The sequence below is a fragment of the Hesperophylax consimilis genome, chromosome 10, assembly GCF_061612785.1.
Source record: "Hesperophylax consimilis isolate HC1 chromosome 10, BYU_Hcon_1.0, whole genome shotgun sequence".
Classification (NCBI taxonomy): Eukaryota; Metazoa; Arthropoda; class Insecta; order Trichoptera; family Limnephilidae; genus Hesperophylax; species Hesperophylax consimilis.
In genome coordinates this window covers 5,199,323-5,213,448 of record NC_142845.1, presented here as the reverse complement: position 1 = coordinate 5,213,448, position 14,126 = coordinate 5,199,323, and the positions used below count along the sequence as shown (strand labels likewise).

Here is a 14,126-nt window from a genome sequence, read left to right as displayed (position 1 = left end):
CAGGAAATTCCCTCAAGGTCTATTTCATCTTTGGGTATGCTGTGTGGAGGTTCTTTTTTGGGAAAGGAAGTAGAGAAAGTTCTGGGAAAGAAAAGACTATTAGGGGTAGGTAGGAGTCTGGGGGTCAATGTGTACAGGAGTGACAGACGTATGAATCCATCCCACCTACTGCGGTGCAAGACGATGGGTGGAGTGAGAGTCCGGAAAAAAATTCAAGTATGTCTGAATTTTTGTCGGTATTTTTTCATGTGTTTTATATTCTATTTTCTTCCACCAAGAATATCGATGGCACGATAATTTTGTAGTGGGTGACAAAACCTCTCGTTTACTGCCTTATACCCTCACGTTTCGCCAGTAAAGTATTAAAAACGTTCGGTATCGTATTACATAAATTGTATCCCTTTCTCGCTGTTTTCGCAGTAAACTTTCTTTCATTTTGTATGCGTAATACTATCGCATACCTTGGGGTGTTTACCTGTCGGTTATATTACAGTTTATAGTATGAAAATTGGCAAAACTGTTTAAATGAATAGCTGTCTGTTCTTAAAAAGTTTATAAATAAAAACTTTTTATAGTCAGTGAAAGCATACTATTTTAGCCTGAAAGGTGAATGGTTTTCTTGTAGATTTTACAAGCAAAATAAAACGTAAGTTCTTTTAAGCCTTTTACAACCTTCACGGCGGTTATTTTGTCGTAAAGTACAAGCAAATCAGAATGGAGTAGAAACTTTCTGCAAAGTGAGAATATGTTCTGCCAATGCAGACACACTCTTAGTATCTTGAATACATAGCTTCGCATTATAAAATTAGAATAGAGTATAGGATTATTAAATAAATGCACAATTTCAACGGTGAACACAATTAGGATTTATTTTGGGTACAAATAAGTTGCAAGTATGCACGTATTTATAGCAATTCAATAATAGTAAAACAGTGTTCAACAACCTTTGAATGATTAACAGTTTATGGGTTCATTGAAAAACAGGTTACACCTGTATCAGTCCTCCCAAAGGAAACGCATTATGTTCCCTTAACCCTTCATTTTACAAAAAAAGGTTTCTCCCTTAGAGTTAGTTGATCTCCTAAGCAGACGGTTTACGAAGCATTTCTTTGGTTAGACCTACCATAGGTGGCTGGAGTTAGCTTACTTGCTCTCTGGAGCTAAAACATGTCCTTTATTCGGCCATCATCATCATCATCGGACGTCCCTCCCAGGGATCACATCTGTAAGATTGAGCGACGGGGTGAAAAATTAACCAATAGTATCCCTCGCCCTTATTAGTAAGAGACGAAGCGATTGCAGGAATCAGAAAGTATTTGAAAACGAAGAACTGATAAACAGTTTGTTGGTTTGTTCCAGTATTATATTACACAACACTGACTAATAACTGACTAAGTTAATGACTTCTGATATTATTGTTACAATTAAAAAGAATTTTGGATCGAGTTGTTCTAGTTGGTATATGGAAGACGTGAGAGGTGATATAGGAACATATCTAGTCCTACTAAAACGGTTCGAAAATTGGCGGTTGCCCTGGACTGGTTATTTTATCACCATAATTTTAAAGATAAGGTTAGGTTAGGTTTAACAGGGTGCAAATAGCATTCAGTAACAATTGGAGACTCTTGGTATAGAATCAGTACCTACCTAGCTTCATTTACTAAAAACAGGAAATGAGTTTGGACGTGAAAACGGACAGAGGGACTAATATATTCCGTAAACTGTTAAAACGGTTAAACAAAAGTTTGTTACATGTTAGGTTAACTAGAATCTTCGTATATATTATAAAAAACTACGTTTGGACCAAATTCGTGAAAACTGTTTTCATTCTCAATTGAAACTAAATCAAAAACACTGGCTTCAGCGTGGCACCAAAAACTAATGCATTCATCTCTGCTAGTCTAATATTTGTTTGATCTTGGGCTTTTTCTCAACTCTCGCATCTCTAATATACTGATCTAGGCTACAGCTGTACCTGGATCATCAGCTTGGTTTTTTGGTCCTCCCAGCCTCCCAAAGGCGCTTTTTACAATGTCCCGCGAGCTTTCTTACTGAATGATCTCTACGTCTCTCTGTTTACGTTTTACGCAGTGATTGATGAATGTCATGTCTTCTTCTGGTTTCTCTGGTTTCTTTCTTTTCTTTAGTTTATTTACACAGTCATGGAAAAGACATTGCGCAAAATGTAAACACAACATAACTCCTTCCTCAATTTAAATTACTAATGTTTCATGAGTTATACTAAAAATTACCTTGTAATATATAAGATTCTCAAGATTAATAGTATTGTGTTGTTTGACTTTTGTGGTATTGGGCCGTGTTGGTTTTCGTCCTCCCTCTTGAGCGTTTTGGACATCTTTATGAACGTAGAATAAAGAAAAAAACTAGAAGTGGCTTTTGGATGTGTTTCGTGATCTAAATATTTACCCAATTTCCAATAAAAAACTGTGTTTACGAAATTCAAATGGGATGGAGATATACGATGTCAGGCGAGTGTAAGTGAAACAGACCGCTGAACTATAGAGATAAATGGAACATTTGTTTCCATTAATGTTTTATAGAAAATACTCTTTTTCTTCTTTATTCCATGTTTATGAATATTGTAAGGCTATCTGAAACGTTGGCTCAAGAAGGAAGAAGTATAAAATGGTACAATACCCCGTAAATCAAAGAAACAACTTCAAATCTTACCTGTTTCAAGCGAAAATAGGTTTACCTTCATGTCATGATAGTTTTGTACAGATTTTAATTTATATAAAAGATATAATCTGTTTTATTGATTATTTATAATTGCGTGTTATTTTTTAATGTTTTTAAGTGATTTATTTTTTACTAAAACATGACGAAATTGCCTATCAACGAATGAAATAGAGAGAGTCGTCCCTTTGTCAATGCTTTGCTTTTTGGAAGATTTATGACTCAATAAACGAATACATTGTAATTCCTCTCATGTTTAGTATACATTAAAAATATCACTCGATGTGCGAGTATTTTAATATCCAGTCCCTCGTATATTTGGTATTAAAAATACTTTGATAGTTTAATATTATATGCTCCGTTAATATATAAAACATTTTGCGTAACGTCAAAGCGTTTTCCGCCATGGGTGCTTTTTGTTTTTCTTTTCAGCCTTCGATCTTTCATTTCACCCCCCTCTCCTTCATCTACCCCGCCACTGAATGTTCATCCACTAAGCACACATCGCCAAAAGAATGATTGAAAAGAACAATCTAATTATCTAACCAACCTTCTTCCACTATCTCACTGGAAATATTATACAGCCATTATCCTACAGCGCACATCATTGGTTTCACTTTTTATTTATATAAACACCTTATACTGTACAATTTTAAATTTTCCAAGTAGTTAAAAACAAGTCTAGGATGAACGAAGTATGCATGAAGAATGAGTTAATGATGAATGTAAGTAAGTCTAAAGTAATGGTGTTTGAAAGAGAGAGTACGAAAACAGTGTGCAATATAATTGTGAATGGGGAATACTTGGAGCAGGTGGATGAGTTTGTGTATTTAGGAAGTATGTTTACGAGAGATGGGAAGGCTGACAGAGATATCGAAAGAAGGGTAAATGCAGGTAATTCCGTTAATGGAGGACTAAACGCCGTAGGCGCTAACAAAAAATTGTCCAAAGAAGCGAAGTTAGCAGTCCACAACGGAGTGCTGGTACCTACCTTGATGTATGGAAGTGAGGCATGGAACTGGCAAAGAAAGGATGAAAGTAGATTAAATGCTGTTGAAATGAGATCCCTGAGGCGTATGTGTGGTAAAACCATGTTTGATCGTGTGAGGAATGTGGAGATCCGCAAAGAGTGCAAGGCTGATGTAAGCGTAATGAGTAAGATTAAGAAAGGGACGCTTAGATGGTTTGGGCATGTAGAGCGAATGAGCGAAGATAGGAGTGTAAGGAGGATATATGATGCAAATGTGAATGGTAGCAGAAGTCGGGGACGCCCGAGGAAGACATGGCACGATCAAGTGAATCAGATACTCGAGTCGGGCCATGTCAAGAGTCAGAATAATAGAAGAGTATGTATGAGACGATGTATGAATGTGAATGAGGCAAGGAGTGTGTGCCAAGACCGAGTTGTTTGGCGGTCCGTCCTCTCTGCCTACCCCTGCGGGGAAACGGCGTGATGGTTAGTTAGTTAGTTAGTTAGTTTAAAAACAAATGTTTGATAGCCTATATTGATTGGTTAACAGTGGCGTGCTGTGCCTTTTCCGATTCATCCATAAGAAAAAAATTCGTTCGTTATTTTATTTTTGTATTTCCAACATTCTTTGTAAGCATTACAATTTCAAGAAGATCTATTTAAAATGAATAATATAAAAACACAATTCGAATCAATGATAAAAATCCCTTGATTTAAATTACTATATTTGTTTATCGAAGAAAGCAAACACTTTGTGGCTTGACATTATAAAAATGAAAAGTTCTTTCTTTAAAACCACTTTATTTGAGTTATACAGGTCGATCGGTTTTGGTTGATCTCAACTTCATCAGGACAATAAACATATAAACTATTTATAAATGTTTATTGTCCTGGTGAAGACTGAGATCAACCGAAACCGGTCGACCTTTGTACGATTTATGACTCAAATAAAGTGTTTTTAAAGAAATAACTTTTTATTTGTACTAAACTTGTATCTACCGTTGGCCGGTTTCACCGACGTAGGAACTACTAACTTTCATTCTCACTTTTCTTCTTTTATTCTCAAATGTTCTTCCGAAACCGGTCAGCAGTATAAGTAAATTTAATGGTTTAAAACAAGTATTAGTCTTATTATGATTAGTCATAATATAATCGCTTTCTACGAATACGTGAAAACATTTTTATACTGAAAAATGAAAAGAAAGAAAAAACGTATTGAAGTTTATGGCAGGCCTATGTTATTCAGTTAAATGGATCACTCAAATGCACAGTAAATAATAATACTACGATCTGTAAAATAATCGTGTTTACTACAGAACATAGATTTAGTCGTGCATAGTAATCACAGGTAAATATAAATTTAAACTCATCGTTTAGATACAAAATTATATAAATATAATTACCAAATTAGTCACAATTTCTAACATTAATTTAAGACCAACATCAGGGCCGGCCCTATGCGGGCGCAATTGGAGCAGGCCGCTCCAAGCGCCGAATTGCCAGAGCGCCTAGGCGCTGATAATACCTAACACCTAACAGTCCTAACACATCGCCCTTGAGTTTATTTTTCATAAAACGGCGCTATACAAAAATTCAAATCATCCGAATATTATTGAAAGTGGGTTGTTTCACAGAATTTGAACGAGTCATCATATTTCAAAGTTGATTTTCAAGTTCTTTGAAGGTTCTATTCTTTCATTCTTTTATTATATTATCATTTCATTATGACAAGTTGCTTCACAAAACTAGTATAGTAACAGGACTTATTCATGTTATATTATTATTTCATTACTGACCAGTTGCTTCACAAAACTGAAATAATAACAGAACTTGGATAGAACCTTCACAGAACTTGAAAATTAACTTTAAAATTTGATGAATTGTTCAAATTCTGCGAAAAAACCCATACTTAACTAGGCATCTACAGGTTTTGTCATGGGGCGCCAAATTTTAATCGCGCCAGGTTCTGTTTGGCTCAGGGCCGGCCCTGAAAATCGCTGCGTGCTTTCACCAAAAGCTTTTAAAATAATAACCATTGGTCATAAATCCATCTACCATCAAATCATTGAATCTTGCTTTTTCATTTTATGTTATGTTATCTTTATCAGAACATAAAAAGTAACGAAATCCATCTTCATTACATTATTCTAGAAGATATAGCCCAGAATTACATTCCCAGGACTTAATATGGCCGTAGAATATTGCTTTTCAGAAATAGAATAAATATTTACGATGTAAAAATGATTTTCTTTTGTCGATGATGAATATTTTAAGTTTATCCAATTTCAGGAATCCAGCTGTTTGTGTAATTAGTTTTTATAAATGTAATGTATGTCCTTGAACCCGCATCTTTCGGCTGTGTAATTTTATTGACAATATTCATGTTTTTGACTCCCTTTTGTCCCAATTTTTTATATTTATTGTTGTCTGAAAGCTTTTTTGAAATTATACTATCTGAGTGTTTGTCCATTATAAAATAATCATGTTTGTGTTATTTCAGATATAATATGTGTGTTTTGAATCTAAAACAAACTGTGTTAAATAATGTACCAATATAATTAATGTGTGGTTTGGTGGATTCCATCATAACTGCGCACATGAAAACTGATGACAAGACAAGTGCGCATAAGACATTGCACACAATAATGTGCATCGGGAGCAAACACACGTACAATTGTATACATGAACAACTACATTCACAGACAACTGTGTACACATTGCTAGAAATATTTTAACCTAACCTAACCCAATTTTAAATTATATTTCTGCTACTTCGTGGGCGGGCACTTGCCGGATTACGCGCTGGTCACTGTGTACAATCTGTCTAGAATGAAATTGTCTTGAGTTCGCTTGTTGAGTACGTACAAGATAAGTGCGCAGTTATCTGGTCACCAGTTTGGTGTTATAACTTCTTGCAATAATTTCATGTTTCCCTGATTTCATTTATACTTTCTGATGTTCTGTTCTGACTACGTACGTAATTAGATTATTCTCACATATTAGACATTCACGATCGAGATGATTTTCTAGCCGAGCTCACTAAATTTCTGAGAGAACAACTTTCTGTAACGGTCTACCAGTACACAAAGCCGATAATAAATGGTGACTAGAAACTCCCATCGCCGAACAGTAGAAACGTTGCGAGTAGGATGTGATGAACGACCAAATCGATACAGAACCAGTTAACTTCACCGACAAACTTTGGTTAACTAACTAACCAATTTATTTACACCCACCCGGGGTGGAAAACCTTGCCTCGTTTTACTGCGAATTGCTGAATCCGTGACCCCCGTTTCGTTAAATTTATACTTGTATTGTGTGTATTTTATCTAAGCTTTTTAAAATACTTTTTTAATTCACCATCAAAACTAATGTTTTTAGGACAAACTAAAGGTGTTTCCTTTTCCAAGTTTTCTTCAAAGAGTTGTAAAGTTTATAAATTGAGACTGTTATTTTAGCTCAAAAACCGGCCAGGGCTTTTTTGTTTCATTTAAAAACTACGAAATATTGTTAGTTATTTTTTGTAAACTCTTAAATGAACTAAATAACATTATGTGGTCTGAATAATTCACAAGCAAGAAGATAATCAAAATATTTAATCAATTAAGATAATATTAACCTAAAACATAAAATGTGAGACAGAAAAGTTGCGACCGAACACTTTTTTGTCTTTCTGTTTTACATTTTTCGTTTGAGAGTGGTTAGTATGTCTTCAATGATTTGAGGTTTAATTCAATAATTTATTCCACTGTAAAAGATAATAAATATCCTGACGACGATCCTCACGAATTACTCATAAACGACTTCCACAAATGTCCCAAATGATTTCTAGCCATTTTTCCTCAGATCTCAGGCTTTTCATGTCTTCTCCAATCTTCTTCAACTCAGACAGTTATTTCTCATTCGGTCTACTTCTTGATGGCTTCAACTGTAGCACCAATTTGGAAATGAATTTCTGTCTACTGTCATTTCGAATTCTTTTGAACCTACATCTTACACGATGGTTTCATGCTCGAACTTCTCATATTAAATAATATTTGTTTAATACATTTAAAATTCAGAGCTTTGTTATTTCAAATGAATAAGTTACAATTTTCAGTTGTTATTTTATTTATTAAAATGTCAAAGTTGGTTTATTTCATACCCCATGCCTTACCTCTGGGGGTTAAGATTTCTCTGTGGACAAAGTTCAAGTAATCCCTCCTTTTCGCAGAAACAGTAACAATAATCATGTTTATAAATGTGAGTTCCGCAGAGGGAGAACATTGTGTAAGTAACTAAGGCTGGATGGAGACCCATTACGATATAGAGACGTCAAACATGACCCCGTTCAAACCACAGAGGGCCACAATCAATTTACGAGAAAAGCTTTTTTACTGCACCGCTCTTGTATAAACGGGGCTCTTTGCACTGATTTCCCCAACCGCCGCCGATGGCGTAGTTTTTCAAAATTGGAAAACATTTTCTATTTAGGGACATTCTCGGTGATTGCTTTATACTCGTATTATCGAAAGATTTATTTGTGACAGTTGAGATACAAAATGTATTGGCAAAAAGAAGACAAAATTATGAAATTACCAATTTTTGAAGGCGTTTATTTTACATCTCATATCAATTATTAAGGAGAAATTTTAATTTTAAAAGGGATTTAGACATTAATGATACCGATGTATTATGGATTTGAATAATGTTGATCCATAAGGATTCATTGTTGATCTTTAATTTATTTATTTACGCCCTTAGTGGCTTTTACATTAAATAAATGTAAGTAAGACAATTGTATTAACTATGTATTTGTTTTACATTTTAACAATGGTAAAGCAACAATGGTATTTATTTGAAATAGAATAGAAAACTCACGTTTTTAAAATGAGACATATGATTAAAAATTAAATTAATGATCTAAAGTATTAAAAAAACTAAAAAATTAAGAATGTATAATTTTTTTTTTAAATAAACATAAAAACATGTAAATCAGTTACTTTGTTTAAATTTTAGGTGTCATCGTTATGTGCCCCACGTTTCTTCTTTATTCATTTTTCCTTTTTGTTATTGTTTTGTTTGACAAAATTTGATTGAAATTTTTTTATATTTCAAAATTGAAAAAATGTCAATATTAGATAATTTTTTTTTTGGAATTGACCAATTTTCACAATTCCTCTCTTAATCAATAAAATCAACCCACATCGTTTTTGTTTCGACTAATTACCTTTTAAAGTCTTTAAACTCTTAAGAATATTAATAAAAATATGTGAACGGGAAAATTGTTAGACAATCTTATTTGTTACACTTTTAGGCAGATTGGATTCGACTTGTGACTTCGACTTCGAAGTGTGAAATGTTTACAAAATTATACTATAATCGACATTGGATCGGAGAAGTCTTGAACATATCTCATCCCTTAAAAATCTTATCCCCTCGGAACTCCTATCTATTCAATATTGATATAAATTTTTCCAATATTATTTAAACCATGAAATCTCCCTCTCTAGATTTATTTTAAGTTTGAAAAAATCAATAGAACGCCTTTCATGTTGATTCCAGCGCCGTTACCACCGAATTTGCAGATCATCTCATATAAAAAACCCTCAAATCACCTCGGTTTTTATGCTGGAACTTTTGCAAGATCGCTTTTATTTAATTTCTTCTTTCGTTCAATGTCTACGTAAAAAATATGTTTTAAAACATTTTGGCGGTGTTTGAAACATTTTTGCATTTGTCTGATAAAATAAAAGATTTTTCTGGAGATAATAAAATATAAATCTCTTCGTTCACTATATCTCGTATTTTCTGAACTGAATCTATTCACAGCGGTGGCTTCCCTATTTGCAAAACACTCTATATTCAAATATCGTAATCGCGTTTACGGATGTCTATTTTACAGTGTTATGCAAGTCTCTCTCAGCTCATCGAGACAAAATGATTGTATGTGTCTATAAATGCACTCCCATGTTGTATAGTTTTAGCTGTGATGCAACTCGGATCTTAAATGCATTTTTCCCTCTTGAATGCATGTAGAACTTTCATCTAATCCGCAAAGTGCACTGCCAGTTTTACTATTTAGATTTCCAAGATTTCGCACTGCATTTTCTTTTTTTATCCCGCATTGATTTTCGAGGAAGGTCACTTAATTTTATTTCCGAATTCCTTAAATCGTTTAATCCGATTAGAGACGCCTAGACTGCTCTGTATTGGTGAACTTTATATTTCACAGAATATTACATCGAGCGTGGAATATAGCCATAATTTCATATTTATATCTCTCCTTTCGGTACAGATTTGGGAAGTACTCCAAACGCGTACCCAAAATTTTGTCGTTTTTACGACTCGTTATTTTATTAAGTTTACTCTTCCATTCCCCTAAGATACTAGCATCAAATATGACATAAGCCTTAAGGCGTACACCCTTTGTGGAGCTAATATTAAAAACGTTAAAAATATTCCCTTTTTAATTTTTTTTTATCACTCCTAATCTAAAATATTTTTGTTTGTGATGTTTACTTTTAAAGAATTCACAGTCTTTCTGAATTTAAAACACATATTAAAAATATGAATACTTAAGTATATTTATCCCTCAGGTTAATTTGTTCGCTTTTGTACACAGGTCCTATGTTCTCTTGGAAATCGTTGCGTCTCCATTGCGAAATGTGATCTAAACGGAAACAGTTAGAAAGAGAAAACACTACGCTTTATATTCAAATCTAGAAATTAACCGCAGAAGAATTAAAATGTACACTTCTGTGAAACCAAAAGCTCCGACCGCAATTTGACTGGCAGTGGTGGCTTGTGACTTTTGTGTTACTAGAGTGTTAATATTACAAAAAATGGCATTTTTAATGTTGTTGTAGCTGAAAACGATTTTTTTTCGAAAAATTGATTTTTTGTATGAAGATTTTCAGGAAATCTGTAAGGCGCACGGTGAAACTGAAATTTCCTAAAATCTTCATACAAAAAATCGATTTTTTTTTAAATAAAAAAAAATCGTTTTCAGCTACAACTATATCAGAAACGTCATTTTTTATAATATTAGCAATCTAGTAAACTCTAAAGTCACGAGCCGCCACTGAATTTGAGTATTATTAATGAATAGTATTAATAATTATTAATTATAATTAATAACACATTCGTCTAATAAAATTTGTGTGTTTTTAACTATGGCCAAATTTAGTTCAGTGTTTAGACTTAGACGAATAAAAGTAAGGTGAGCCATTTTTAAATATTTTTTAAAAATTTGCACTCAATATTAATATTTTTTTTTTAAATACTTGTTTTTTGTAATTATATAAATTGAAAGTATATTTCATCACCTTCAAAAACAGTTTTTATTTTTAGGATGTTTTCAGAAATATTCCATTTATTTGAGTTATATTGCAATGCGTATATACACACAAATTCTGATAGAATATGCCAGAGGCCTGAGGGGTTAAGGCTTTCTAGGGATGGATTAATGTTCTTATCTCGCCTTTATTAGCGAAGTCATGGATTCGTTAATTTTATTATTTCACGTTGTCCTTTGAATACTTAAGAAGAAGAAGAAATTCTCAAGTCGGCATCTCTGGTCTAATTAATGAACTGTTTCATTAACCGATTCGGGAGTCCCCGTCGACTGTAACTTAACCTTTGTAATTCCTCAAGAAGATTTCTTCAAAGTTTGACTCTTCTTGTATTCAATTCGGTCCCCGAAAGTTTATCTGCCATTCTCAACTTCTCGGTTCTATTTGCGACCCGCGGGATTATTTAACCTTTTAAAATCAAACATTTAAGAGAAGACCGTAAGAGGAGAACGAAATTTTAATGGTTTAATATTTGTTTTTTTTTTTTTTGCTCTTGTGTCGACAGTTTAATAGTGGATTTAATGGTAAAAATCATTAATAATACTTAGTTAAGTAAAATCAATTGACATCAACAAAAAGAGTTTTAAAATGAACGAAAATATAGATTTTTCTGTGTTATAACTTTTTATAATACAAAGTTTAAAATTGGTAATAATTGCCATCTTTTGGTCCTATCCACCAAATGACGATGATTTAAATAATTGCATATTATTTCATTAATTACCTATCGAATCACTACTTCTATTATATTATACCATAGCTAAACGACACTTTTTTAATTAAAAAATGTAGCCAAATGTTTAGTTATTGCCCACTTGTTCATAGTGATTTACATTGATTACCCACTTTAGTGATTGAATAGAAATTGTTGATAAAACAACTTGAAGATCGTACAAAATTATTTATTTTTGTTTTGTTATCGAAAATAATATGGAAAAAAATACCTAGGAAATCGAAAAAACAGAGACACCTGAAAAGATTTCGGTGAAATACATTAGTGAGAAAATGACCATCAAAGTGAGAGTGGTCAATCACTCGTTGCGGGCAATCATAGTCTAGTTTACCCTATATTCTTCTTTGGATTGCTCTTTTCTATCAGAAGATTGCCATCATTGTGGCAATCTTAACCTTACATTCTGCAGTCCGAATCAACATACATTGTGGAAGTACTCTCATATCTGTTTTGGTGCGGCGTCTTTTGTACCACAGCTTCCATTAATCTTCCCATGGATTATCAGTTATTTTGTCTTGTATTTTTCGCCCCTCACGTTCTAACCAATATATAGGAGTTTTATTATTTCATATTGTCTGGAACAATTTCAAAATCTTTTGTCAATCCATTAACAAAAACTTCCAAATTAGTTACTCTCTCTGCTAGGATATTTTGAGGATGTATTTACAAATCCACATTCCAAAGGTTTCTATCTTCTGTGTCGATTGGTCCTGGGTCGATCGTGAACTGAGTGGATGATCGATGCACTCAGATCTAGTATCGATGTTCAGCTTTCATGGTATGTAAAAAAATTGTGTTTTCAATAGTCTCCAACGTTAAAATTACAAAATCTCAAATGTCTGTAGTTTGAAACTGGTTATCCCAACTCCTAGTTTGGAACAATACATTTCTCTCCAACATCCCTATTTACCCTTTCGGACATATCAAATAAATATTTCTCTTTTTAAACCCGAAATTGCTCCCTTGAAATCCATAGGTCAATTAATATTACAATTAATTAGAAAATCATAGGAGTAATAGGTCGAATTTAAAAGAAAAATAAAATGTTATTTATTGTTATTAAGTTTAATTTGTAGAACTCCATTTTTTTTTTTTTTTTTATATATACAATAATATTATTATTGGGTTTATAAAAACAGTTTATTTTTAAACAAGTTCTGCTGTGTAATTATTATTACGCGTGACAGCTGTTTCGCCCTCTGAAGGCATTATCAAACTGTGGGTAGCCCACTTACAGACGATACATTTATATTATTTCTAGGTAGGTATTTTAATTTCAATTACTGATTTCTTAATTGATTTCTGTGTAAAAATGTTAGAAATTATTGATGGTTATTATCCTAGTAAAGTTTCCCCAATTATTGTAATGTTTAAATTTGACTGAATGTCTTAATGTTAGTTATTCCCAAACGATGACTCATAGGGTTATTTTAATAGTATAATTAAGTACTTCAATGTGCACTCGTATTTGCACTAGGTTTGAAGATATCTAGTAGGGGTGAACGAATTATATTGGTTTGTTCATTAATTAGAATAGCTTTCGGATTATTAGAATTTTTGTTAATTTCTAACTGCTCTAAAAGATTCTTAATTAAAATACCTACCTAGAAATAATATAAATGTATCGTCCGTAAGTGGGCTACCCACAGTTTGATAATGCCTTCAGAGGGCGAAACAGCTGTCACGGGTAATAATAATTACACAGCAGAACTTGTTTAAAAATAAACTGTTTTTATAAACCCAATAATAATATTATTGTATATATAAAAAAATAAAAAATAAAATGGAGTTCTACAAATTAAACTTAATAACAATAAATAACATTTTATTTTTCTTTTAAATTCGACCTATTACTCGTTGCTAAAACTTTTCTTTTCAATTCCATTGTTCCGTGAAACGGCGGATTCGTTCATCTTTATGTTTATCCGTTCCCGCAAATTATAAAGTGTACCGAACACGGCTTTTACTGGCGTAGTTGTGTAAATAATTTATTTAATTCTAGTCGTTTCACGTTTCTTCGCCTAATTCAAGGCTGGAGTTCTACGTGGAATTATAACTTATCTTCCACCTTCCCAATACGGTCCATTAGAAAATCTACAGCTAATAATTATAACTTTGATAGATGTTACGCAAATTTCCGACGAATAATAAATCAACGTTGATGTAAAAGTTTAAGCCTTTTAGTTTCCAAGGTAACAGTGCTTTGCAAAAACAACTTTTATTGCCGTAGTGTTATTTAATTCAATACCTGCGTCTTAAAAAAGGTTTTTTAAAGAAAGTAGCGATTCAAGGAATCGCTTGAGTCCAATATGATGTGTGCAGAGAAAACGCCATTGCACTGCTAATATTATAAAAGCGGCTTTTAAAGATCTTGATTACAATGTTATTTCAC

At 32.9% G+C, this 14,126-nt stretch overlaps 1 protein-coding gene across 2 annotated transcripts in view; it reads left to right on the top strand.

The window, feature by feature from the left end:
* Nucleotides 1-14,126, top strand: part of LOC149420215 (protein kinase C, brain isozyme-like) — a 610,992-nt gene that overhangs the window by 547,688 nt on the left and 49,178 nt on the right. The window lies entirely within an intron of this gene.